The sequence below is a fragment of the Dendrobates tinctorius genome, unplaced genomic scaffold, assembly GCF_039654945.1.
Source record: "Dendrobates tinctorius isolate UK_male_01 unplaced genomic scaffold, ASM3965494v1 ptg000028l, whole genome shotgun sequence".
Taxonomy (NCBI): Eukaryota; Metazoa; Chordata; class Amphibia; order Anura; family Dendrobatidae; genus Dendrobates; species Dendrobates tinctorius.
In genome coordinates this window covers 8648978-8674421 of record NW_027361696.1, presented here as the reverse complement: position 1 = coordinate 8674421, position 25444 = coordinate 8648978, and positions in this window count along the sequence as shown.

Genomic DNA, 25444 nt, shown 5'->3' with positions numbered 1-25444 from the left:
CCCCTTAATCCCGGTTCAGAGTTCCCCCTGCTGGCCTGGAGTGGAACTGTGTTGCATGCATAGATTGACTGCGAGAGAGACCCATCATTGCCTCCAAGCCTGGCATTACCCTCCCCTGGAGGAAGGCAAAGCCACTGTGGCGACCATACCCCTGGGGGCGCCACACAGGCCTTTTGGTAAAGACAGTACAGTAGTAGCCAAAAGATTTCCCAAAGTTTCCCTCTTAATTTTTTTATAATGGCAATTTGCTTTCACTCTAGATAGTTATGAAGAATAATAATAAAGCCTAAAAAAGCAGGTGGACTAATAAAAACACAAAACTTAACATAAGCGCCAAGCACTGATGAGACAAGAATGGGCTGTCATCGGGAATTTGGCCAGAAGCTGATTGTCACGACCCCCATGCCTCCTGTCACGGTCCCCAGACTTCCTGCCGCGCACCTCACCGGGCCCCCCGTCGCGCGCGCTCGTACTCACCTCACGCTGCAGCCTCGCTCCCTCCAGCCCCGGCCTCGGCGTCCTCCTCTGACCGGCCCGCGGCCGGTGACGTCATAACAGGCCCTGCGCATGCGCCGTAGGCCGCGGCCGGCTCACTGCTTCTGATCCTATATCCGGTGGTGCCCTGACCCAGTAGCACTGCCGGACCAATGGGGGCACAGCTTCATCTATATCACTCCGCCCTCCCCTAGTGGAGGCGCCTGATCGTTGTTGCTCTACAGCATTCCAGGTCCTGTGGTCGCCGTGCATCAGGCGGCTACCTACTGACTTCTTTGTGCTTCCTTGCAGTCCTGCCTTCCGTGTCCATACCTGCTGTCTGACTCCAGTCCTGCCTTCCTTGCCCATGCCCGCTGTCTGACTCAGTCCTGCCTTCCGTGTCCATGCCCGCTGTCTGACTCCAGTCCTGCCTTCCGTGCCCGCTGTCTGACTCCAGTCCTGCCTTCCGTGTCCATGCCCGCTGTCTGACTCCAGTCCTGCCTTACGTGTCCATACGTGCTGTCTGACTCCAGTCCTGCCTTCCGTGTCGGAGCCCGCTGCCTGACTCCAGTCCTGCCTAACTGTGGTGCCACCTGCTGTCTTGTTCCAGTCCACCCTACGTGTGTCCCCTTAGGCAGTCCCACTTCACTCCTGCTCTCCTGTGTTCATCACGACACTCCATTCCGAGCCACCCCTCTTGGTACCGGCTACCGTGGCATTCGAACCTCCGGACCTGCTCCTAACGGTCCCTGTATATGGGTCGAGTCCACCTGGTTGCTCGTCCGGGGCCCTTCGGTGCCACAGTCCAGAGGGTCCACTCCGGGAATCCCGCCTTGTCTAGCGGGGAGCTAACACTGATACTCAGCTACCAGGGAAAAGGGCCGAAGTCTGGAAAAGTAAGGGTCAATACTGGAAATATTGAGGCTTTATATTTATTTATTTTACTTACTAATATAGCACCATTAATTCCACAGATTTACAGACATTATCTTCACTGTCCCCATTGGGGCTCACATTTTACATTCCCTATCAGTTTTTGGAGTGTAGAAGGAAACCAGAAAACCCAGAGGAAACCAACGCAAACACAGGGGAGAACATACAAGCTCCCTGCAGATGTTGTCCTTGGTGGGATTTGAACCCAAGACCCCAGCGCTACAAGCAGTCTCGTACTAGGGTGCCAAGAGCCTGCCAGTATCCAACTCCAGAGCCCCACTTTTCACCTACATGCAAATGTGACATTATCCTCAATCACAAATTTACATAACAATGAACTGGGTAGATTGGAAACATCATGGGGGGGCTGCATTATGGCTGCTAACACAGATGCATAACGCAGAATTGCAGTAACCTTACCGGAATCTGCTTGTTATAGCAATGGTTTTGCAAAGAGCTGAGCAGGTGCGAGCTACTCAGTAGACGGCTGGAGAATGGTTAGATGTTGTTGACCAGGGCAGAAAGAAGGGGCAGTTCTGAACAATTAACCATTTGGGGAACAGAAAATTCCAAAACACATGAATAAAAGAGAAGGGCAACTTATGACACCTAATGGCCATAGCTGTAACAGCACTTAAAAATATCTAGCTGCACAGAATGGGCAGAACACCCATCCTCAAAAAGCCCTCTCTTGACCCATCCTCAAAACTACTGGAACAACACTTCCATTTCGAACTGTCCTCCCACCTCTCTTCCTGCTCCCTCCTCGACCGCTTACAATCTGGTTTCCGATCGCATCACTCCACTGATACTGACCTAACTAAAGTCACCAATGACCTACTAACTGCTAAAGCCAAGTGACACTACTCTGTCCTCCTCCTCCTGGACCTGTCCTCTGCTTTTGACATAGTGGACCACTCCCAATTGCTACAGACCCTCATCTCTTGGTATCACAGACTTGGCCCTATCTTGGATCTCGTCATACCTAATAGAGCGGACATTCAGCGTCAATCAAACGCCACCTACTCACTTCTCCCCCTATCTGTCGTAGTCCCACAAGGTTCTATCTTAGGGCGCCTTCTCTATTTACACCTTCTGCCTGGAAAAGCTCATAAATCTCACGGCTTGCATTATCACCTCTATGCTGCTGACACACAGATCTACCTCTCTGGATCAGATATCACCTCCCTACTAACCAAAATCCCACAATGTCTGTCTGCTATTTCATCCTTAATCTCTGCTAGATTTCTAAAACTTAATATGGACAAAACAGAATTCATCATCTTTCCCCCATCTAACTCGACTCCCCCAACAGACCTATTTTTTTTTTAAAGTAAATGGATTCTCACTCTCCTCAATCCACAAGCTCGCTGCCTTGGAGTAACCCTTGACTCTCATCTCGCCTTCAAACCATGTATACAAAACCTTTCCACTTCCTGCTGACTTCAGCTCAAAAATATTTCCCGAATCCGTACATTCCTCAGTCAAGAATCTGCAAATACCCTAGTCCATACCCTCATCATCTCTCGCCTTGACTACTGCAACCTCCTACTTTGTGGCCTTCTTTCTAACACTCTCACACCCCTCCAATCTTTTCTAAACTCTGCTGCCCAACTAATCCACTTATCCCTCCACTATTCCTTGGCCTGGCCTCTCCCCGCTGTCAATCCCTTCACTGGTTCCCCATTTCCCAGAGACTCCAGTTCAAAACCCTAACCATGGCATACAAAGTCATCCACAACCTGTCTCCTCCATACATCTGTAACCTCTTCTCCCAGTACTTACCTGCACGCAAACTCTGATCCTCACAAGATCTCCTTCTCTACTCCCTTCCTCTTCCCACAATCGCATAAAAGATTTCTCCCGTGCATCCCCACTAGTCTGGAACCCTCTACCACAAGATATCAGACTCCCGCCTTCCGTGAAAACCTTCAAAAGGAACCTGAAGACCTATATCTTCTGACAAGCCTACAACCTGCAGCAACCACCAAACCGCTACACAATCAGCTCTACCCTCACCTACTCTATCTTGTGGGCAGGGTCCTCTCTTCCTGTACCAGTCATGACTTGTATTGTCTAAGAGTATTGCACTTGTTTTTTAATATGTACTAGCTGAAGAGTCCGGTGCTGCCCAGGCATAGTAACTAACTATGGTTACTTATAACAAATTATAATGATTATCCTCCATCCCATAGTCCAGTGCCCATATGCCCATCATACATATCCTTCATCCCATAGTCCCGTGCCCAAATTCCAATCATACATATCCTCCATCCCATAGTCCCGTGCCTATATTCCCATCATACACATCCTCCACTATTAGATCAGGAGCCTCCAATATTGACTGTCGGCATTGTTCCTTGTGCACATGGATTTCTCCAGAATCTCAGAATTTTTTGCTGATATTATACTGTAGATTGAGGATATTCAGTCTTTCCAATTTTATATTGAAGAACATCTGTGTGACATTGTACCACAATTTTTAGTTAGAGATGTTCACATATTGGTGACCTCTGAACATCTTTGCTTCTGGGAGACTTTGCCTCTCTAATGTGCTCTTTTTATAGACATTCATGTGACTTGGTTGGAAGTTGAGCCTCCAGCTCTTTTTCATTAGTACCGATCCTTTTTACAGCTTTCTATGAACCCTGTTCCAACTTTTTGACATTTATTGCAAAAAAGCAGAGAGTGCAAATTTTGCTAATATGCCAAACTTGCAATGGGAGGGGGGGACAATTTTGATTGTAATAAATTTGATTGTAATATCTTAGTGGGTTGCCCTCCCAGGGCTGTGGGGTACTCGGTACCGGGCCGGTGTCGGTGGGATGTGTCACGGCAGCTGTGACCCGGTCCGTGGCCCTGGGCGCAAAAAATCAATGGTGGTTTTTAATGTAGTTTATAGGAATAGTTTGTGACGCCACCTGTGGTGTTTGGCAAGCAAGATGTTAAGCCAACGCTGCGTGCAGATCCCCTGGGGCTGATGGTGTGTTGCAGCAAAGATGGTGTAGCTCCCCACAGGTGAAGCTGTAACCCCTGGGCAGTGTATAGGCGCAGGCAGTGTGAGGAATGTTGGTACCCAGATGTACCAGTGCTGACAGGTGTTGGCGCACAAATGAATGGAAGACACCAGGGCTTGCAGTTCCAAAGCTTTACTCATAGTTCGTGGTACACACTGGTGCCTGCCTCCGTGCCGTGTCCTCCGGGGTAGAGACTCAATCAACCTCCCGGGCAAGACAGGATTCTCCTCTCCAACACTCCGCCAACATGTACCTTTCCTGAACGACTCCTCTATTGTGCCTTTTAGTGTGAAGAGCTCCAGTACCGTGGTACTCTGAAGTTCCTCCTGTCAGATGTTCCTAACAACTCTACATGTATGACAGACAGCTGTAGCCTGCTCGGGGATGCTCCTGGATCCCGGCTCTCTATCCGTGTTGCTGTTGTGTCCCAAGTCTTAGATGGGAGTAGTGCATTTACAGCCAACTACTCCAGCGGTGTCTGCTGAAGAACCATAAGTGTCCATACAACCTCGGGGACCGGGCCCCGGCCTTGCGCTGAAACCTATAGGCAGGGTTCCTCTTCCAACCCACAACTCCTCTCTGTTCTCCTACTCCTTCGTTCCGCGCTGTTCCTTCTCTCTCTTATGGAAGCTTAGGTTGCAGTTCTACGTCTTTCTCCTTCTGTTCCTTTCCCGTGCCAGCTGGCTCAAGTCACTGAGGCAGCTGCAGCACTCTCCTTCTCTCACGTACCCATCCTCAGTCTCTCCTGACTGACTGTCCTTCTCTCGCCTGACCTCCCGTCAGACCGACCTCCTCTGACCCTCTGTCAGACTATGGCCTGTTTCACACTTCAGTTTTTTTCTTGTCAGTTAAAATCCGCCAAAATGGCGGAAAGCGGATCCGTTGGTAACTGAAGTTAACGGATGCCAGCGGACCGGTTTTTTGACGGATCCGTTGGCTGAAGAATTTTTAAAGGTCCGGGAGAGAGAGAGAATTTTTTTTTTACCGTTCGCCAGAAGTGATTTCAGGGTTAAATTTCCACCTGAGATCATTCCTCCAGGCATGCGCAGTACAAAAATGCGGATCTTTCAGCCAAAAAAACATTACAAGCTCCGTCCGGGCAAGTCGGCGGACGAAAAAAAATTGGCGGATCCGCAAAAAAACGGATCCGACGAATGGCCATCCGTCAAGATCCGCCAGTAATGCAAGTCAATGGGGAAAAAAACGGATCCGCCAAACAAAATGGCGGATCCATTTTTTTAGGAAAACCGCGGATCTTGACTGACGGAAAAAAACTGAAGTGTGAAACAGGCCTAACCTGTAATTCTAAACCTTCCCAACCTTTTAAATATCTCAACTCCACCCACCTCCCAGGACATCTCGTGTTACGAAGCAACACCCTCTAAGCATGGAGCCACAATCTGGTCCTTTGCTGAACTATCCTGTGTGTGGGTGCAGGTGTTGGAGTGTGGAAAGGAGTTCCCAACTTACCTAGGTGGTGGGGCACTACACCTTAGGAGAAGGTGCAGTACCTCTGTGGCGACTGAGCCTCAGGGGCGCCACATTAGCATTTGGCCACAGAGGATAATGGCTGTGACCATAGGAAGCTTCGCACACTATTGTATCTGGAGCAGAGCATAAGGGGCAGACTGTGGATGACTTCATGGCCATGGAGCTGCTGGATAGCTCACTATAGCTACATAAATCTTTAATACAGTTTTCCCACATCACCTGAGTTGTGTGTCTGAATTAGTGATGGAAACGTTGCTGTCTGGTGTTTTGGTTCTTGTTGCTATAAACACATCATTGATTTGCATAAATATGTGATATTTTTGAAGTAACAGGAAGATTGTATCTGAATCATACGCTACATTATCTGGAAAGAGAAGTGCTTTGGGCGTCCTTGTGATATAGTTTTACCTTCTCATTGGCGATAGACGGGGCAGGGGGTACGGAGAGCTGACACCTGCCTGCCTCTCCTCACTGAATATTGTAGCCAGCAACATAAACAGAAAACGGTCAGGAAGAATAAATTGTCATCTTAAGCTACTACTGAAAAGCTGACAATTTAACGCCAACACAGGGGCACGTTTATTTTACACTTAAAGATTAGCTTATTGGTCAAGCTGAACTTACCAGAGCTGAAAAATCTATAAATGTTTGTTTTCACCCATTTCTTACGTTTGTTGCATCTCCAACCAGTTGTGCAGGTCGGGCGTAGAGTGACGGACGGGATCAGATATATTTCATCTAGTTTTTCATCTTTGACACAGAGATGAGATTGATAAACATCACATGCCGTGTCCACTCTCCGTCAGGATTTCTAATGGTCATTTTGATGGTTCATTTTTGTAGACACTTCCAGCTCTAATCTGCTTTTTTTGTCTTTTCTTGATAAATAAATGAGAAGATTCCTGGTAATGTCCGCCATAATTATGAATAGTCTGTGAAACATATCCCTACCTTGTTCCATTATGCACTATGACTTAGGTCTGGCGACACTGACTCTTGCAGATTACACAGTTTAAAGGAGTGCTGTGCCTTGAAAGCTGTTGCTGAATTGACCTTTAAGTTGATAATTTTATCTGTTACAACATTTTGTCTTGTTCTGGGCTTCTCTTTTTAACTGATGCAGTGAGGCACTATTGTGCTGGATCTGGGGTTGCCAAGGAAACATCAAACACTATGAGGAACTTCAGTCATGTGATATTATGATTGGAGATGACATGACAGGAATTCCATGCAGTTGGGTTGTTGATGTTACTATGGAAACCCCAGAGCAAGCACAATATTGCAGCAGCGAGAAGATCATGAGAACAGAGTTACTATATAATAAAACGACTTGTGCTGCTGTGACCGGGCATCCAGTCTGGTTCTCTGGCCAAATGACAGCAGCCTTCCCTTTGGTGGCCAGTAGCCTCCTACAAGCATCCTGGGTTATTTTGCTGTTTACCAGTCATCGTAATGTCTTGACGTTCCAATGCACATAATGACAATGCTGGGCCTTGTAAAGAGAGGCCAGAGGCACCAAGGTTGATGGCAGCAAAAGTGACGACTATGCTGGAGAAGCGGTGTGGATGAAGGCATTGTGAATTATTTTACATAACTACTTGTCTATTACGTTACTTATAATTAGTGTTGAGCATTCCGATACCGCAAGTATCGGGTATCGGCCGATACTTGCTGTATCGGAATTCCGATACCGACTTCCGATATTTTTTCAATATCGGAATTCGGCATCGGAATCGGAAGTTCAAAGTTGAGTGACAGACTGACGTCATCATGATGCGCGGTGTGTGCGCATCATGATGCGCCGTCATTTCGGGCCTTCCGGGGGTCTCTGCCGGCCTGCCGGGGGGCTGTGCCGGCCTGCCGGGGGGCTGTGTGGACTGCCCGGGGTCTGTACCGGCCTGCCGGGGGGCTGTGCCGGCCTGCCGGTGGTCTGTGCACCCTGTGGGGGTCTGTACCGGCCTGCCGGGGGGCTGTGCCGGCCTGCCGGGGGGCTGTGCTGATGTCCGGGGGTCTGTGCAAGCATCGTCCGATGGGACTACAAGTCCCATCGGGCGATGCCTGCTACCATGACAGTGATTGACACATTAGCCAATGATGGGACAGTAGTAGTCCCATCATCCGGCTAATGTGTTAAATGTTAAAAAAAAAAAAAAAAAAAAAATACTACATACATACTACATGCATGCTACATACATACTACATGCTACATACATACTACATATATACTACATACATACTACATACATGCTACATACATACTACATGCATGCTACATACATACTACATGCTACATACATACTACATGCATGCTACATACATACTACATGCTACATACATACTACATGCATGCTACATACATGCTACATATATACTACATGCATGCTACATACATACTACATGCTACATACATACTACATATATACTACATACATACTACATACATGCTACATACATACTACATGCATGCTACATATATACTACATGCTACATACATACTACATGCATGCTACATACATACTACATGCTACATACATACTACATGCATGCTACATACATGCTACATATATACTACATGCATGCTACATACATACTACATATATACTACATGCATGCTACATACATACTACATGCATGCTACATGCATGCTACATACATGCTACATATATACTACATGCATGCTACATACATGCTACATATATACTACATGCATGCTACATACATACTACATATATACTACATACATGCTACATACATACTACATGCATGCTACATACATACTACATGTTACATACATACTACATGCATGCTACATACATACTACATGCTACATACATACTACATATATACTACATACATACTACATACATGCTACATACATACTGCATGCTACATACATACTACATACATACTACATGCATGCTACATACATACTACATGCATGCTACATACATACTACATGCATGCTACATGCATGCTACATACATACTACATGCTACATACATACCACATACATACTACATACATACTACATACTACATATATACTACATGCATGCTACATACATACTACATGCTACATACATACCACATACATACTACATATATACTACATACATACTACATGCTACATACATACTACATATATACTACATGCATGCTACATACATACTACATGCTACATACTGTACATACTACATGCATGCTACATACATGCTACATATATACTACATGCATGCTACATACATACTACATATATACTACATGCATGCTACATACATACTACATGCTACATGCATGCTACATACATACTACATATATACTACATGCATGCTACATACATACTACATGCTACATGCATGCTACATACATACTACATACATACTACATGCTACATACATACCACATATATACTACATACATACAATACATTCATACAATACATACATAGACATACAGTACATATAACATAGAGTAACATACTTACCAATACTTGTCACATTGTTCCCCGAAGCCATTGTCTTTTCCGGAATAAATATTAACATAACAAACCACAAAAATACTCACCCACGATCCGAAGCAGTCCACGAGTGTGTCCCACGACGATCTTGGGTAGAGAACTGCAGCATCAGATGATGCTGCCGTTCTCTACGGGCTGCAGGAATCCAATGACGGTAGGTAGGTATCCTTCCGCACTGTATTCCTCCGCCACTTAAAAAAAAAAGTCCCTAGTCTCACTTTATGCCATTGCTGCGTGGGAATTTCCCACACAGCAATGGCATAAAGTGAGACTAGGGACTTTTTTTTTTTTAAGTGGCGGAGGAATACAGTGCGGAAGGATACCTACCTTCCGTCATTGGATTCCTGCAGCCCGTAGAGAACGGCAGCATCATCTGATGCTGCCGTTCTCTACCCAAGATCGTCGTGGGACACACTCGTGGACTGCTTCGGATCGTGGGTGAGTATTTTTGTGGTTTGTTATGTTAATATTTATTCCGGAAAAGACAATGGCTTCGGGGAACAATGTGACAAGTATTGGTAAGTATGTTACTCTATGTTATATGTACTGTATGTCTATGTATGTATTGTATGAATGTATTGTATGTATGTAGTATATATGTGGTATGTATGTAGCATGTAGTATGTATGTAGTATGTATGTAGCATGCATGTAGCATGTAGTATGTATGTAGCATGCATGTAGTATATATGTAGTATGTATGTAGCATGCATGTAGTATATATGTAGCATGTATGTAGTATGTAGCATGTATGTAGTATGTATGTAGTATGTATGTGGTATGTATGTAGCATGTAGTATGTATGTAGCATGCATGTAGTATATATGTAGTATGTATGTAGCATGTAGTATGTATGTAGTATGTATGTATGTAGTATGTATGTGGTATGTATGTAGCATGTAGTATGTATGTAGCATGCATGTAGTATATATGTAGTATGTAGTATGTATGTAGTATGTATGTGGTATGTATGTAGCATGTAGCATGCATGTAGTATGTATGTAGCATGCATGTAGCATGTATGTAGCATGCATGTAGTATGTATGTAGTATGTATGTAGCATGCAGTATGTATGTAGCATGTATGTAGTATGTATGTAGTATATATGTAGTATGTATGTAGCATGTAGTATGTATGTAGCATGCATGTAGTATGTATGTAGCATGTAGTATGTATGTAGCATGCATGTAGTATGTATGTAGCATGTATGTAGTATGTATGTAGTATATATGTAGTATGTATGTAGCATGTAGTATGTATGTAGCATGCATGTAGTATGTATGTAGTATTTTTTTTTTTTTTAACATTTAACACATTAGCCGGATGATGGGACTACTACTGTCCCATCATTGGCTAATGTGTCAATCACTGTCATGGTAGCAGGCATCGCCCGATGGGACTTGTAGTCCCATCGGACGATGCCTGCACAGACCCCCGGAGCCTGCACAGACCACCGGCAGGCCGGCACAGCCCCCCGGCAGGCCGGCACAGCCCCCTGGCAGGCCGGCACAGCCCCCCGGAGCCTGCACAGCCCCCCGGCAGGCCGGCACAGCCCCCCGGCAGGCCGGCACAGCCCCCCGGAGCCTGCACAGACCACCGGCAGGCCGGCACAGACCACCGGAGCCTGCACAGACCCCCTGGCAGGCCGGCACAGCCCCCCGAAAGGCCCGTACAGACCCCAGAGAGGCTGTACAAGGGCAGGAAAGGGTTTTTCTTATTCCGATACCGGAAGTCCCATAGACTTGAATGGGACTTCCGGTATCGGAATCGGCGATACCGATACTTTTTTAAAAGATCGGCCGATACCATCCGATACGATACTTTGAAGTATCGGACGGTATCGCTCAACTCTACTTATAATAGAAAACAAGGGCGGGGGCGCAGACATAGGGCTTCACCTGGTATAAATCAATTAAAATATAAAAGTACTCTGGAGTACTCACCCTTTATGGGTTGTGTTCAGACACAACCATTCTCAACGTTTGTTGCAGTCATATAGCTGCTGCAGAGCTCGTGCAGGTGGACAGCGTCCACTAGGTATCATAAGTTGAGGATCCAAGAAAAGCACTTCTGAGCATTCGCGCTGCTTTAGTGATAAGCATTCTTCAGAAATCCATATAAATCTTTCAAGTTCTTTATTATATGTACTACAGAAACTACGCATTTCGAGGTGACAAACCGCACCTCTTCTTCAGGTTACAGTACAGACAACTCTGTCACCTCAACTTATGTTACTTATAATTGTGCAGCCCAGTAAATCCTCAGGTTCCCCTCACATTTTGAAGAATCCTGGCTTGGAGATAGAGGGGTCTGGAGAGGACATAAGGGTCTTGAGATACCAAAGAAATATAGGAGACAGAGAAGTCTGGAGAAGACAGAGTGGTCTGAGAGCAAAAGATGAGTCTGGAGAGGAAAAGCGGATCAGGATCAGAATAAAGGTCAGGGGGGTCTAGAGGGGACAGATTCTGGGGAGGACATCTTTCCCAATCAATGAAATAAGCAGGTATAGCCTGCAATTATATTTATAGAATGGTCGGGACTAGAGTTGAGCGACTTTTGGTTTTTTAGGGTCGCGTTTCGTTTCGTGAAACCCGACTTTTCCAAAAGTCGGGTCGAGCAAGATCGTCCGATTATAGGGAAAAGTCGGGGTCGTCCCGAAACACGAAACCCAATGTAAGTCAATGGGGAATAAAAGTCGGCAGTGAGAGGAGGACAGGAAACACACCTACAGTGCCCATTTGAATGCCAAAAGCATCAATTCTTCTTTCTTAAGCTTGTCAACCTTAATTAACTTCATATTACAAGTTACGCACTGAAAAATAGGGGTTATTTGGCTACAAACTGTGGGGGGGGAGGGCTGGCTCCAGGTTTTCATGTGCCCTGGGCGAAAGAGCGCCCCTTTAACACATACCACAACTCATCATGCTCCGATACGGCAGAGAAATAGCGGTATAGTACAATGAAAAATACCTCACTTTTTACATCTCATGACGAGGCCCATCTATTTCTCCATACAGAATCATTGGTCCCATATAATGTTTGAAACAGTATATGATGAGCTCCACATAATGCTACAGTATATGTTGGTCCCCATGGATGAAGCTCCACTGTCTTATGGGCCCAAATAATGCTCCAAACATAATGGGCCCCATTTCTAATGCTCTAGTGTATAATGGGCCCTGTAAATGCTGCTCCAGTGTCTGATGTCCACCTTTGGAATGTTCCAGTGTATGGTGGGCCCCATCTATCATTCTCCAGAGTATAGTGCTCCCCAAAAATTGCTGTCCCAACATTGAAAACAATCAAATAAGTCTCCTCGCTAGGGAATCCCTGTACTTGTCTGGACAGGTGCTGTAGCTTGCTTAACAGCTCGCCAGCCGTTCTCACGCCCAGTATGGATTGCACGTGATTGCACAAAGGTTAGAAAGGGTACCGTATCCCTGGATAACATGTATGGATAGCGTACACATTCAAAATATATGTCTATACAGCATGAGGCAGGCTCAGACGGTGTTAGGCCCAGTATGGATTGCACGTCATTGCACAAAGGTTAGAAAGGGTACCGTATCCCCGGATAACATGTATGGATAGCGTACACATTCAAAATATATGTCTATACAGCATGAGGCAGGCTCAGACGGTGTTAGGCCCAGTATGGATTGCACGTCATTGCACAAAGGTTAGAAAGGGTACCGTATCCCTGGATAACATGTATGGATAGCGTACACATTCAAAATATATGTCTATACAGCATGAGGCAGGCTCAGATGGTGTTAGGCCCAGTATGGATTGCACGTCATTGCACAAAGGTTAGAAAGGGTACCGTATCCCCGGATAACATGTAAGGATAGCATACACATTCAAAATATATGTCTATACAGCATGAGGCAGGCTCAGACGGTGTTAGGCCCAGTATGGATTGCACGTCATTGCACAAAGGTTAGAAAGGGTACCGTATCCCCGGATAACATGTATGGATAGCGTACACATTCAAAATATATGTCTATACAGCATGAGGCAGGCTCAGACGGTGTTAGGCCCAGTATGGATTGCACGTCATTGCACAAAGGTTAGAAAGGGTACCGTATCCCCGGATAACATGTATGGATAGCGTACACATTCAAAATATATGTCTATACAGCATGAGGCAGGCTCAGACGGTGTTAGGCCCAGTATGGATTGCACGTCATTGCACAAAGGTTAGAAAGGGTACCGTATCCCCGGATAACATGTATGGATAGCGTACACATTCAAAATATATGTCTATACAGCATGAGGCAGGCTCAGACGGTGTTAGGCCCGGTATGGATTGCACGTCTTTGCACAAAGGTTAGAAAGGGTACCGTATCCCCGGATAACATGTATGGATAGCGTACACATTCAAAATATATGTCTATACAGCATGAGGCAGGCTCAGACGGTGTTAGGCCCAGTATGGATTGCACGTCATTGCACAAAGGTTAGAAAGGGTACCGTATCCCCGGATAACATGTATGGATAGCGTACACATTCAAAATATATGTCTATACAGCATGAGGCAGGCTCACACGGTGTTAGGCCCAGTATGGATTGCACGTCATTGCACAAAGGTTAGAAAGGGTACCGTATCCCCGGATAACATGTATGGATAGCGTACACATTCAAAATATATGTCTATACAGCATGAGGCAGGCTCAGACGGTGTTAGGCCCAGTATGGATTGCACGTCATTGCACAAAGGTTAGAAAGGGTACCGTATCCCCGGATAACATGTATGGATAGCGTACACATTCAAAATATATGTCTATACAGCATGAGGCAGGCTCAGACGGTGTTAGGCCCAGTATGGATTGCACGTCATTGCACAAAGGTTAGAGGGGGTACCGTATCCCCGGATAACATGTATGGATAGCGTACACATTCAAAATATATGTCTCAGGAGGCAGGCTCAGACGGTGTCAGGCACAGTATGGATTTGACGGCCCAGATTACACAGAGGAGGAGCAGGGAGAGGTAAAGATTGCAAATGCTGGGACCCTGCCCAAGCATGGGGGGCCCACTCGTGGGCGTCGGTACTGGCACTGGGCCCCTCATAGTACAGCGGTGTGTCTGACGGCGGGTGTGCACCACCGCCGTCAGAGACACTTGATTGCACTATGAGGGACCCTGTGCCAGTGCCCGCGCCCAAGAGTCGGCCTACCCACCTGTCCAGGGCAACGGCACTCGCACGGTGTCGTGCGGTAGGTGGTGACCCCGGCCATGGGGGGGGAGGCAGCACAGTTAGGGAGTTTTAGAAAGTGGCATATGTTGATGTTGGACATTCAGCTGATGCAAAAGGCGAAATAGGTGAAGTACCAGGAAGAGGTGGACCAAAGCAAGCCATTTTTCTGTCACCCTATGTGTCATCAGGGGAAGGTGGGACAAAATCCTTGGAAACCCATGCGTGGTTCATTTTAATGAAGGTTAGATCATCCACATTTTGGGTTGACAGACGGGTCCTTTTTTCTGTAAGGATTGATCCAGCTGCACTGAAGACTCTTTCCGATAGCACACTTGCAGCTGGGCAAGCGAGCTCCTGTAAGGCATATTGGGCCAATTCAGGCCAGGTGTCCAGTTTAGCGGCCCAATAGTCAAAGGGGAATGACCTGTGTGGGAGAACATCGATATGGGAGGAAAAGTAGTTTGTAACCATAGTTGACAACTGCTGTCTCCTGTCACTTTCCATCGATGCAGTATTACCAGTTGTGTGAGCGGTATTTGAAAAATCAGTCCACAACATTGTCATGAAACCCCTGTCTCCAACGCCACTTCTGCTGTGTGCACCACGAACACCTCTGCCAAGCTGCCCCCGGCCCGTACGGCTCGTGTGAGAACCATCACCGCTGCTGTGTGCTGGGAATGCCTCAAGCAACCGATTTACCAGAGTTGCTTGTTTATTAGCCAATATTAGGTCAAGGTTCTCCTGTGGCATGATGTTTTGTAATTTGCCTTTATAGCGTGGATCCAGGATGCTGGCCAACCAGTAGTCGTCATCGTTCATCATTTTGGCAATGCGGGGGTCCCTTTTTAGGATCCGCAAGGCATAATCTGACATGTGGGCCAATGTTCCCGGTGTCAATGATGCACTGCGAGTGCTGGGTGGAGGAGCACTTTCTGGCAAATCCACATCCCTCCAGTCACGCACAAACCCTGTACCAGACCTTGCCACGCCAACATTTTCACTTGCCCCACGAGATGCATCCTCCTCCCCTAAGTAATCATCCCCATCATCCTCCTCCTCCTCCTCCTCTTCTTCCTCCACTTCGTCCAGGAGAGGTCCCTGAGCAGACAATGGCTGAATGTCATCAAGTATTCCCTCCTCCTCATCAACATTGGCTGCAGACGCCTGCTCCTTAAGGTGCGTCAAAGTTTGCATGAGCAGACGCATAAGTGGGATGCTCATGCTTAGGATGGCGTCGTCTGCGCTTACCAGCCGTGTGCATTCCTCAAAACACTGAAGGACTTTACAAAGGTCTTTCAGCTTCGACCACTGCACGCCTGTCAACTCCATGTCTGCTCTCAAAGTGCCTGGCCGTGTATCCTCCCACAAATGCATTATGGCCTGCCTCTGCTCGCACAGCCGCTCCACCATGTGCAGGGTGGAGTTCCACCTTGTTGCAATGTCGATAATGAGGCGGTGGTTGGGAAGGTGGAGCAATCGCTGCAGCTTCTGCATACGAACGGAGTGTACAGGCGACCGGCGGATGTGCGCGCACAGTCTTCGCACCTTCTGGAGCAGGGCTGTTAACTCCGGATAATTTTTGAGGAAGCACTGCACCACCAGGTTCAATGTGTGAGCCAAGCAAGGTATGTGGCTGAGTTTTGAAAGGGCTATGGCTGCCACAAAATTACGGCCGTTATCACTAACTACCTTGCCTGCCTCAAGATGTACACTGCCCAGCCATGACTCAGTTTGTCGCTTCAAGTACTCGGCCAGCACCTCGGCGGTGTGTCTGTCGCCCAAACACATCATCTGCAACACAGCCTGCTGACGCTTTCCACTAGCTGCTCGATAGGGGGACACATCGTGTGCAATAGTGGCAGCTGCAGATGGAGTGCTCGTACGACTGCGCTCTGTGGACGAGCTTTCGCTTCTGGAGGAGGAGGAGGAGGAGGGTCGAACGCCTACAGCCAACTGTTTCCTATACCGTGGGCTAGGCAGCACTGTCCCACCACCGCTGTCCCCTGTGGACCCTGCATCCACCACATTAACCCAGTGCGCAGTGATTGACACGTAACGGCCCTGGCCATGCCGACTGGACCATGCATCAGTTGTGAGGTGCACCTTTCCGCTCACTGACTGCTTGAGTGCATGGACAATGCGGTCTTTCACATGATGGTGGAGGGCTGGGATGGCTTTGCGAGAGAAGAAGTGGCGACTGGGTAGGTCATAGCGTGGTACTGCATAGGCCATGAGTTCGTGGAAAGCTGTGCTTTCCACCAACCGAAAGGGCATCATCTCAAACGAGATTAGTTTGGCAATGTGGGCGTTCAAACCCAGTGTACGCGGATGAGAGACTGAGTACTTTCTTGACCTACTCATAGTGTCTGGGAGGGTGAGCTGGACTTGAGAGCTGCATATGGTGGAAGTAGCGGTGGACAGGGCGGACTGAGAGAGGGTTGATGATGGTGATGGAGTTGGTGTTCTTTCTGATGGCCTAGAATCAGTCTTTCGTTGATATAACAGTGGGATTCCCTGACTGCTGTGGCCTTGCAACGACACCTCAACATTTGCTGCTGTGCTAACCGGTGGGCTTACAGTGGGGGAAACAATGTAGCGTTGCTGACTACCTTCGTTGTGATCAGTTGCACATGTGGCACTTGAGGTTTGGTGTTGTGTCCACGCTTGCAAGTGCATGCTGGTTAAATGTCTAAGCATGCAACTGGTATTCAAATTTTTCAGATTTTTCCCTCGGCTAAAGGTCTTTGCGCACTTCTTACAGATAACCTTGGCCTGATCATGAGGATTTTGTTCAAAAAAGTGCCACACTGCACTCTTCCTACTTTGGCAGACATTTTGCGGCCTAGCACGCTGTGATCTTTTGACCCTCTGGACAAGCTGTCCAGCAACTCTTTTGATGTTTGGAACCTGTCTTTGGAGTGCTCCGGGCCTGCCAGATAACAGCTGTTGCGATGTCGATGTCTGCTGTGGATGCTCCTCATCTGAGCTATTGGAAGCAGCACCCTCTTCCCCCAATGGATGCCAATCTGGGTCAACAACTGGGTCATCCATCACCTCCTCTTCTATGTCATGTGCACCTTTCTCTGTGTCACCGTGTATGGTGGTATAGTGTGCGGGAAGGGGCACCTGAGTCTCATCAGGGTCAAAATCTGGCTCTGTACACTGCGAGGACAATGTAGTGCTCTGAGTGAATGTACCAGCAGAATCATCCATCAGCGGCTGTGCATCAGTGCACTCCATGTCAGATTCATCTTGGCCTGGGTAATTCACCATTCGACTTGATAATCCAGGCATGGTATGTGAAAACAGCTCCATGGAGTAATCAGTAGTATGGCCTGCGTCATCCTTCAATCTTGGTTGGGGTGAAGGACACAAGGAAAGGTGTGGTTCATGAACATGAGCCTCCAATGACGACTCAGTGCTTTTACTTTTTACAACTGAAGAAGAGGATGCGATAGAGCTGGAGGCTGAGTCAGCAATGTAAGACAAAACTTTTTCCTGATGCTCTGCCTTTAAAAGCGGTTTGCCAACTCCTAGAAAACTAAGCGTTCGAGGCCTTATGTAGCCAGACGATGACGCAGGGTCAGCACCTCCTGCATTCGGTCCTATTTTGCTCTTGCCACTACCATCAGATCCACCACCAACACCATCATTACCAGCTGCCAACCCCCGCCCAATTCCACGGCCTCTTCCACCAGCCTTCCTCATTTTTGGTAGAAATGTAGACAAAATCCAACAAACTATATAGTAATGTAAAACAAGGTAAAAGGTGTCTATAGGACAGGGGAGATTTATAATTTCTGCACACACTTGTGGACAGTGGACACTTTTGGATTGTGTGAGGCCCACTGATATCTGAGCGCTATGTGACACGCTCGATGGCACAGCTGCCTGTGACCAAAGTGACGAGAGGATAATGGAGATTTTGAATCTCTGTGTACACTTTTGGACACTGGACACTTGTGGATTGTGTGAGGCCCACTGATATCTGAGCGCTATGTGACACGCTCGATGGCACAGCTGCCTGTGACCAAAGTGACGAGAGGATAATGGAGATTTTGAATCTCTGCGTACACTTGTGGACAGTGGACACTTTTGGATTGTGTGAGGCCCACTGATATCTGAGCGCTATGTGACACGCTCGATGGCACAGCTGCCTGTGACCAAAGTGACGAGAGGATAATGGAGATTTTGAATCTCTGTGTACACTTTTGGACACTGGACACTTGTGGATTGTGTGAGGCCCACTGATATCTGAGCGCTATGTGACACGCTCGATGGCACAGCTGCCTGTGACCAAAGTGACGAGAGGATAATGGAGATTTTGAATCTCTGCGTACACTTTTGGACACTGGACACTTGTAGATTGTGTGAGGCCCACTGATATCTGAGCGCTATGTGACACGCTCGATGGCACAGCTGCCTGTGACCAAAGTGACGAGAGGATAATGGAGATTTTGAATCTCTGCGTACACTTTTGGACACTGGACACTTGTAGATTGTGTGAGGCCCACTGATATCTGAGCGCTATGTGACACGCTCGATGGCACAGCTGCCTGTGACCAAAGTGACGAGAGGATAATGGAGATTTTGAATCTCTGCGTACACTTTTGGACACTGGACACTTGTGGATTGTGTGAGGCCCACTGATATCTGAGCGCTATGTGACACGCTCGATGGCACAGCTGCCTGTGACCAAAGTGACGAGAGGATAATGGAGATTTTGAATCTCTGCGTACACTTTTGGACACTGGACACTTGTGGATTGTGTGAGGCCCACTGATATCTGAGCGCTATGTGACACGCTCGATGGCACAGCTGCCTGTGACCAAAGTGACGAGAGGATAATGGAGATTTTGAATCTCTGCGTACACTTTTGGACACTGGACACTTGTAGATTGTGTGAGGCCCACTGATATCTGAGCGCTATGTGACACGCTCGATGGCACAGCTGCCTGTGACCAAAGTGACGAGAGGATAATGGAGATTTTGAATCTCTGCGTACACTTTTGGACACTGGACACTTGTGGATTGTGTGAGGCCCACTGATATCTGAGCGCTATGTGACACGCTCGATGGCACAGCTGCCTGTGACCAAAGTGACGAGAGGATAATGGAGATTTTGAATCTCTGCGTACACTTTTGGACACTGGACACTTGTGGATTGTGTGAGGCCCACTGATATCTGAGCGCTATGTGACACGCTCGATGGCACAGCTGCCTGTGACCAAAGTGACGAGAGGATAATGGAGATTTTGAATCTCTGCGTACACTTTTGGACACTGGACACTTGTGGATTGTGTGAGGCCCACTGATATCTGAGCGCTATGTGACACGCTCGATGGCACAGCTGCCTGTGACCAAAGTGACGAGAGGATAATGGAGATTTTGAATCTCTGCGTACACTTTTGGACACTGGACACTTGTGGATTGTGTGAGGCCCACTGATATCTGAGCGCTATGTGACACGCTCGATGGCACAGCTGCCTGTGACCAAAGTGACGAGAGGATAATGGAGATTTTGAATCTCTGCGTACACTTTTGGACACTGGACACTTGTGGATTGTGTGAGGCCCACTGATATCTGAGCGCTATGTGACACGCTCGATGGCACAGCTGCCTGTGACCAAAGTGACGAGAGGATAATGGAGATTTTGAATCTCTGCGTACACTTTTGGACACTGGACACTTGTAGATTGTGTGAGGCCCACTGATATCTGAGCGCTATGTGACACGCTCGATGGCACAGCTGCCTGTGACCAAAGTGACGAGAGGATAATGGAGATTTTGATTCTCTGCGTACACTTTTGGACACTGGACACTTGTAGATTGTGTGAGGCCCACTGATATCTGAGCGCTATGTGACACGCTCGATGGCACAGCTGCCTGTGACCAAAGTGACGAGAGGATAATGGAGATTTTGAATCTCTGCGTACACTTTTGGACACTGGACACTTGTAGATTGTGTGAGGCCCACTGATATCTGAGCGCTATGTGACACGCTCGATGGCACAGCTGCCTGTGACCAAAGTGACGAGAGGATAATGGAGATTTTGAATCTCTGCGTACACTTTTGGACACTGGACACTTGTGGATTGTGTGAGGCCCACTGATATCTGAGCGCTATGTGACACGCTCGATGGCACAGCTGCCTGTGACCAAAGTGACGAGAGGATAATGGAGATTTTGAATCTCTGCGTACACTTTTGGACACTGGACACTTGTAGATTGTGTGAGGCCCACTGATATCTGAGCGCTATGTGACACGCTCGATGGCACAGCTGCCTGTGACCAAAGTGACGAGAGGATAATGGAGATTTTGAATCTCTGCGTACACTTTTGGACACTGGACACTTGTGGATTGTGTGAGGCCCACTGATATCTGAGCGCTATGTGACACGCTCGATGGCACAGCTGCCTGTGACCAAAGTGACGAGAGGATAATGGAGATTTTGAATCTCTGCGTACACTTTTGGACACTGGACACTTGTGGATTGTGTGAGGCCCACTGATATCTGAGCGCTATGTGACACGCTCGATTGCACAGCTGCCTGTGACCAAAGTGACGAGAGGATAATGGAGATTTTGAATCTCTGCGTACACTTTTGGACACTGGACACTTGTGGATTGTGTGAGGCCCACTGATATCTGAGCGCTATGTGACACGCTCGATGGCACAGCTGCCTGTGACCAAAGTGACGAGAGGATAATGGAGATTTTGAATCTCTGCGTACACTTTTGGACACTGGACACTTGTGGATTGTGTGAGGCCCACTGATATCTGAGCGCTATGTGACACGCTCGATGGCACAGCTGCCTGTGACCAAAGTGACGAGAGGATAATGGAGATTTTGAATCTCTGCGTACACTTTGGACACTGGACACTTGTAGATTGTGTGAGGCCCACTGATATCTGAGCGCTATGTGACACGCTCGATGGCACAGCTGCCTGTGACCAAAGTGACGAGAGGATAATGGAGATTTTGAATCTCTGCGTACACTTTTGGACACTGGACACTTGTAGATTGTGTGAGGCCCACTGATATCTGAGCGCTATGTGACACGCTCGATGGCACAGCTGCCTGTGACCAAAGTGACGAGAGGATAATGGAGATTTTGAATCTCTGCGTACACTTTTGGACACTGGACACTTGTGGATTGTGTGAGGCCCAGCGTCGGACTGGAACACCTTGGGCCCACCAGAGAAAATCATTCTTGGGGCCCACTATGTAGCTGCATAGAGTTAAATACCAGACCACCAATTATGCGGTAAAACACGCTAATATCTGGGTATAATATAAGGTTGTACATGTCTTAATTATGTAGCAGGAGTTGGGGTAGCCCCCTCATAGAATATAAAGCAGCCCCCTCACATAGTATAATGCAGCCATCTCATAGAATATAATGCAGCCATCTCATAGAATATAATACTGCCCCCCTCATAGGGAATAATGCACCCCCTCATAGGGTATAATGCACCCCCTCATAGGGTATAATGCACCCCCTCATAGAGTATAATGCTGCCCCCCTCATAGGGTATAATACTGCCCCCCTCATAGGGAATAATGCACCCCCTCATAGGGTATAATGCTGCCCCCTCATAGGGTATAATACTGCCCCCCTCATAGGGTATAATACTGCCCCCCTCATAGGGAATAATGCACCCCCTCATAGGGTATAATACTGCCCCCCTCATAGGGTATAATGCTGCCCCCTCATAGGGTATAATGCTGCTTCCTCATAGGGAATAATGCTGCCCTCCTCATAGGGTATAATGCTGCCTCCTCATAGGGTATAATGCTGCCCTCCTCATAGGGTATAATGCTGCCCCCCTCATAGGGTATAATACTGCCCCCCTCATAGGGTATAATGCTGCCCCCCTCATAGGGTATAATGCTGCCTCCTCATAGGGAATAATGCTGCCCTCCTCATAGGGTATAATGCTGCCTCCTCATAGGGAATAATGCACCCCCTCATAGGGTATAATGCTGCCTCCTCATAGGGAATAATGCTGCCCTCCTCATAGGGTATAATGCTGCCTCCTCATAGGGTATAATGCTGCCCTCCTCATAGGGTATAATGCTGCCCCCCTCATAGGGTATAATACTGCCCCCCTCATAGGGTATAATGCTGCCCCCCTCATAGGGTATAATGCTGCCTCCTCATAGGGAATAATGCTGCCCTCCTCATAGGGTATAATGCTGCCTCCTCATAGGGTATAATGCTGCCCCCTCATAGGGTATAATACTGCCCCCTCATAGAGAATAATGCACCCCCTCATAGGGTATAATGCTATATAGATATATAGATATAGAGTTAGATAGATATAGATAGAAAGATAGATGTAGAAATAGATAGATATAGAGATAGATAGTAGATAATGGATAGAAAGTAGATAATGGATAGATATAGATAGAAAGATTCATAGAGATAGATAGAGATAGATATAAAGATAGATATAGAAAGAAAGATAGATAGATAGATAGATAGATAGATAGATAGGTAGATAGATATAGAGATAGATAGAAAATAGATAATGGATAGATAGATAGGTAGATAGATAGATAGATATAGATAGATAGCTATAAATAGAAAGATATAGAGATAGATAGATATATAGATAGATATAGATAATAGATAGAGATAGATAATAGAGATATACAGATATAATAATAATAATAATATAGACATATATAGATAGATATAGAGATATATATAGATAGATGGCTATAAATAAAAATAGATATAGAGATATATAGAGATAGATAGATATAGAGATAATAGATATAGAGATAGATAGATATAGAGATAGATATAGAGACAGATAGATATAGAAAGATAGATATAGAGATAGATATAGAGATAATAGCTAGATATAGAGATATGTATAGAGATAGATAGATAGATATAGAGTTAGAAAGATAGATATAGAGAGATATAGAGATAGATAGAGATATCTAGATAGATAGATGGATAGATAGATATAGATAATAGAGATAATAGATAGATATAATAGATAGATATAGAGATAGATATAGAGATAGATGGATAGATCAATAGATAGATAGATAAAGAGAGAGAGATAGAGATAGAGATTGATAGATAATGAGATATAGAGATAGATATAGAGATATAGTGTTAGATAGAAAGATAGATATAGAGATAGATAGATATAGAGATAGATATGGATATAGAGATAGATATGGATATAGATATAACAGATATAGAGATAGATAGATAGATATAGAGATAGATAGCTAGATATAGAGATAATATATAGATAGATATAGAGATAATATATAGATAGCTATAGAGAGAGATATAGAGATAGATATAGAGAGAAACAGATATATATATATAGAGATAGATATAGAGATAGATAGGTAGATAGATATAGAGATAATAGATATAGAGATAGATAGATAGATATAGATATAAAGATAGATAGAGATAGAGAGAGCGGTAGATAGAGAGAGATAGATATAGAGAGAGATAGATACAGAGATAGATAAATAGATAGAGAGATAGATATAGATATAGATAATAGATAGAGATAGATAGATAAAGATAGATAATAAATATAGAGATAACAGATAGATATAGAGATAGAGTAAGATAGAAAGATATAGAGATAGGTAGATATAGATAATAGAGATAGCTAGATAGATAGATATAGATATAGATAGATATAGATAGAAAGATAGATATAGAGATAGATGTAGAGATAGAAAGATAGATATAGAGATAGATGTAGAGATATAAAGATAGATATAGAGATAGAGCGATAGATAGAGATAGATATAGATAATAGATAGAGATAAATAGATAGATAGATAGAGAAAGATAGATAGATATAGAGATAGATATAGAGATAGAAAGATAGATAGATATACAGAGAGATAGATATAGAGATAGAGATAAATAGATAGATAGATATAGAGAGAGATATAGGGAGAAATAGATATAGATATAGAGATAATAGATATATATAGAGATAGATAGATATAGATATAGAGAGAGATAGATACAGAGAAAAGATATAGAGATAAATAGATAAAGATAGATAGATATAGAGATAGAGATAAATAGATAGATAGATATAGAGAGAGATATAGAGACTAGAGAGAAATAGATATAGATATAGAGATAATAGATATATATAGAGATAGATAGATATAGATATAGAGAGAGATAGATACAGAGAAAAGATATAGAGATAAATAGATAAAGATAGATAGATATATAGATATAGAGATAGAGCGATAGATAGATATACAGAGAGATAGATATAGAGATAGATAGAGATATATAGATAGATAGCTATAGAGATATAGAGATAGATATAGAGAGAAATAGAGATAGATATAGAGATAGATAGAGATAGATATATAGATATAGATATAAAGATAGATATAGAGATAGATATAGATATAGAGATAGAGCGATAGATAGCGAGAGATATAGATATAGAGATAGATAGATACAGAGAAAAGATATAGAGAAAGATAACGGATAGATAAATAGATAGATAGGTATAGAGATAGATAGATATAGATATTAGATAGAGATATATATAGATAAAGATAGATATAGATGGTAGCTAGATAGATAATAAATATAGAGATAATAGATATAGAGATAGATAGAGTAAGATAGATAGATATAGAGATAGATAGACATAATAGATAGATATAGAGATATATATAGAAAGATATAGAGATAGATAGATAGATATAGAGATAGATGTAGAGATAGAAAGATAGATATAAAGATAGAGCGATAGAGATAGATATAGATAATAGATAGAGATAGAT